The sequence below is a fragment of the Ascaphus truei genome, chromosome 8 (assembly GCF_040206685.1).
Source record: "Ascaphus truei isolate aAscTru1 chromosome 8, aAscTru1.hap1, whole genome shotgun sequence".
In the NCBI taxonomy this organism is placed as follows: Eukaryota; Metazoa; Chordata; class Amphibia; order Anura; family Ascaphidae; genus Ascaphus; species Ascaphus truei.
The window spans coordinates 24,632,194-24,637,100 of NC_134490.1; positions in this window are offsets into that span (position 1 = coordinate 24,632,194).

Sequence of the window (4,907 nt, forward strand, 5' to 3'; positions counted from 1 at the left end):
CAAAAGCAGATAATTATTCTATTACAGAGGTACAGAAAATTGAAAAATCAGTGGCGTTCGCTTCATTGTTAATCAGAAATGGAGAAATAACATATTGAACAATGAAAGCTCGTCAGAAAGAGCAGCCAGAATCATCATTTCGTTGACAAAGGGACACGGGCTTCAAATTATCCGAATGTATGCTCCAACATCAAGTCACAGAAGAAGTCTTCCACATCAATGTCTCTACCATGAAATCAACCAACTTAACAGCAAAGGAAATTGTCACCTCAAGAACATTGTGGGTTATTTCAATGCAAAGATTGGTGCCCAGCAGGAAGACGAAGCGTCAGTTGTTAAATATGGTTTACGGCAACTGGAATAAACGGGGAGACAGGTTTGGAAGAATATTCTGAATGTGAAAAGTTACACATCGTGAATTCATTCTTAAAAAAGAATCCACATGGAATGGAACGTAATGGAATCAAGAATGGAATTGACTATGTCCTAGCCATAGGGTGCGCAAACTTTTTTTGTCTGTGCCCCCGTTAACTTTTCTCCAGGGTTTTCTGATGTCACAACGTCATTTGGTGCCACGTTCCCATGGCGATTCGTCGCCAGAAGCCGCCGGAGACAAAGTAAGGGACTTACAGAAGCCTTGCGCGCTCACCAGGCATTTAATTTAAATGTTGTAGGGAAGAGTGCAGGGTCTCTGGAAACACCGCCCCCCCCCCCCCCCGCCCCCAGAAAATGTTGCGCCCCCGCAGTTTACGCACCCCTGTCCTAGCCAACAAAAAACATGCGATTAAAGACTTCGCAGTCCTGGCCGATTTTGACACAAGAAGTGATCACCGATTGGTTCGCTGCAAATTACATCTGAATGCGAAGATGAACTGAAGAGAACGGATTATAAAAACCAAAACGACCATTGTCAAGAACTTGAAGAAATATCAGGGAATTTCAACAAGAGCTGAAAAATGGCTTCAGCTTCCCCGCGATGCACGGAGACACTTTAGCAAGCAATCATTAAAAACGTATGAGGACTGTAGTTAGCAATGCAGAAAACACTGGAGGAATTGCTATAAAAAAACAAGATAATAAAATATTACATGAAACAAAGCAGATTGTGATGTGATTAAAAAAAAATACAGCTTATTCCATATCATGGGCCTATTTAGAGATGTTTGTGTCCTTGGACTTGGTTGTTAAAAAGGAAGCGGGTATAATTTGGATGATTTTTTTTTTTTATTTGTTGGCCATAGTGGAACAGATGTTTGTGCCAGACTTCTCAGCATGTTCATGGACATAGTGAGGCGATTTGGGGTTCCCTTAGCTCCTGGTAAAACAAAAGGTCCAACTAAGATACTTGGTTTTCTAGGTATCGACACTGATTTGGTGGTATTACGCTTGCCAGAAGCTGAGTTGGGGAAATTGAGATACCTGAGGAAGCCCTTCTTTCAGCAAGAAAATTAAAGATGGGTTTAATCATTACTAGGTGATCTAGCGTTTCCATGCAGGGGGTGGCCTACTATGGGATGGATTTTTGTTTGAATTTTTTTGCAAACACTTTACTGTTAACCCTCGCCATCATATTAAAATTACTTGGCCTATGAAAGGTTTCCTTTATTCTAGATCTACCATTTGTGGTCAGCCTGATGCAGGAGGCCTAACCCAGAAGTTCCTTAGAATGTTTCACAGAGGCAGAATGTTCTGTGGGGAGAGGCATTTCTGCAGGGCTCGTATTATGCCGGCAGTTGACCGGCTTCGTGGTTTGACTGGCTGGTGAGCAACCTAACCTTATTGAAATGTTCCCAATGTAGTTGACATTTTGGGACGGCTCTGGTAATAAATTGAATGCGTTGTTTTGTCCCTCACTGCTCCCGCTACAACATTTATTTGTGAGCCAAACATGTACCTGGCTGCCAGAATGTCATTACTGATAGCTTATCTAATTTACAATTGCATACCTTTCGATAGCTGGTTCTTAAGGCCGCGGCCAGGGTGCATGCGCTCGCTCATGCTCGAGCGCCGTGACGTCAGGCGCTCACGTTGCTCGGGCGATTCCTTGCATGCAGGGATGTGCGATGGGGGCTATGGAGAGGGTGTTCCGGGTGGGTGTGCCCATGACGTCACGTGAGCGGTTCGCCCTAATTGGCTGAATCGCGCACGTGACCAGGGCATAGTGCGACAGACAAAAAATGTTGTCTGCACGCATCACGCCTACCCACACTCACGTGCACGCACACGCACTATGGACACTACAATTCAGGTACATTGTTTTGACCACATAGCTCGCGAGCGCACACTCACCCTGGACGCGGCCTAAGTCTGCAAAGAAAAGGCTTACATGCCCAGGATATCTTTGAGAGCTGGTTTCTCTGGGAGGGTGATTTGTGTGTGGGGGGGGGGAACACTTTAGCCCAAGCCGCCTGGTCTGGTTATGCCATGTCATTGGGGGATGGCTGGGCTTTTAAAGGACAATTTGGTCATTAGGATCAGGAAAATTTGGTCGGGCTATTGCTGTCATTAACCATGCCGGCAAATCAGCTTGGCCGCTCAGTGCCGACTCTGGGTTCTCTTCTTTTTTTGCCCTCTAAGCTTTGGGGGGAAATGTATACAACAAATGTGCTTATTAGTATGGGCAGAACAATTACACCCCAATTTCTTGAACTGGTTTTCTGAGTTTGAAGCCATTTAATTTAGGGAAGGGTTCCTGCTCGTCTTTTTATTTATAAAATGTTTTAGTAGGAAGCAATACATTTTGCGTTGCCTCTCGATTTCAGGTATATCCTGGGTGCATTGTTATGGTTACAAATACATGGTTATACATTATATATAAAGACATTGCATGAACAGTTAGAGATAATATATATATTATAGGCGTATGCAACAGTAACAGACCAGATTAAAATGTGAGACAGCTTTAGTTTTGAAAGAACTTAGGCTGCGCTTATAGTGCCGGCGACATCGCGGCAAAACAAATGTATTGCAGCCGTCGTGTGCGCTTATAGTAGAAGGCTTGGTCGCGATCGCTGGAAGCCAAGAGTCAATTTGATTTTTCCAGCGACCGCAGCGTGATGGCACAGTCGCCGGCACTATAAGCGCAGCCTTAGACTGGTGGCAGCTTTGGAAACCCTACACCTTGGTGAGCTGGTACCAGGGAGGCAGAACAGCCCTGGAGGTTTGCTATTGGAAGATGGAAGAACTAGCTAGCAGGAGGTTGCGTTTATTCATCGCTCGGAAGCAGCTCGATTTGGTAAAGCAGAGTGTTTGTACCTTCTAATTTTGGTGATTTGCCAGGTTAAGAATTTAATGAGTTACTTAGACATTAGACTGCAAGGGGGAAGGGCCCAGCTGATGAATCAGGTTTGAATGGGATGATGGGTTTGAGTCTTACCCAATTTAACACTCCTTCATCCTGCAGGCGGCTAGGATAGGTGCCAAGGGATACTATTAAAACTATTTGCGAGATGGGAATCAGAGCAGTTCATGTCCTATAGTCATCTTTCGTAAGTATTGCATGTTCTCTAATGTGAATTCTCCATTTTTGGTTTCCAGGTTTCCTACTTCTTCCATGTGGGGGCTTATCACTCAGACACTCGTATCACTGCTCTTTTCACAGGCCCGTGCACACATCTGTATGGAGTGGTTATAAGTCACCGGTTGGGCCTCGGTAATTGGGGTTCCCCGGAGATTATGGTTATACGTGCCGCCGGTGGGAAGGATTCAGCTTGTATGAAATCAGTAGAGTTGATCCGCAAAACGGAAGAAAAAAAAATGTTTCCCAATGGTTAGGTGTTTTCTTTCCCAGGGTAATCTTTAACTGGTGTGAGGTTTGTTCCAAGGCATAGCTGGCAACCATTCTCACACTGATGAGACCCAAAAGGTCAAAAGAGCTGCCTGTGAGTAGGGTTACTGGCTCTGCACTTCTTTAACCCAGGCTGTGCAGAAAAGCTGTGTAATACGGCAGGCCTAAGGTTATAAGGGTCCATGTTAAAATGGATAAGAAAAAAGTGACACATTGTGCTCATTTGCATGTCATTGCCCAGAATCCCTTGCTGCAGGGGAATGCTAAGCGATAATGGGGAAAGATCGGGTTGCAGAGCTGAGACATGCAAATGCACCACAAGTGGTAATTTTATTTGCTGCTTCCCAGGTTAAGGGCTGGTACTTGGTACTGTAAACGGTTGGAGGGTTTCAGAGGTTGTTAGAAGTTTAGGGTGCTTAGTTATTAAACATAGCGAGTTGGATGACAGACGGTAAAAGGCCTGGATAGACCGATTGGGTTTTATCTGATGTTGGGTTGGATATTTTTCATATAATCTTACAGTAAAGAATTAAAGTCTTTGACTTTTAGGTTCAAATAATCTTGACGGTTGCTTGAAGGCTGTTAAGAGGTGGTGCAATGTTTGGTTTGGGGCCGACTTGGGGTTTTGTGGGGATGGGGTAGTACAGGGGAAGTGCCTCGTGGTGGACCCCGATGCTGCTCACCTCAGGGGGTGATGACTGGTGCTGGTTTAAGGTGGGGAAAGGAAAGAGGTGTGTTATGGTTTATTGGCTGCAGGGTTCATCATATGTACTGTAAATGATATAGGAGGGAATTTATGGGAGAGGTAGTCAGATGGTAGGGTGAGATTGTTAGGGAATATAGAAAAGGAGTGCAGAGCAGGAAGTGAGAGTGCAGAGCAGGAAGTGAAGCAATAACCATCATGTATATTTTAGAGTCCAATGGCAGGGACTGCAGAAAACGGCAAATGGCAGAAACCTTGGGAAAGGGGAAGGTGTATGGGGGAGAAAGTCCATTGGATGGAATAAGGTTCTGCTGGATCTGTGTGACTGCGACACCACTGCGGATTAAGAAAATCCTGGCTGAGGAGGTTGTGATTTACTACGGATTGTACGTAGGGTAAGGTAACTGAATGGAACAA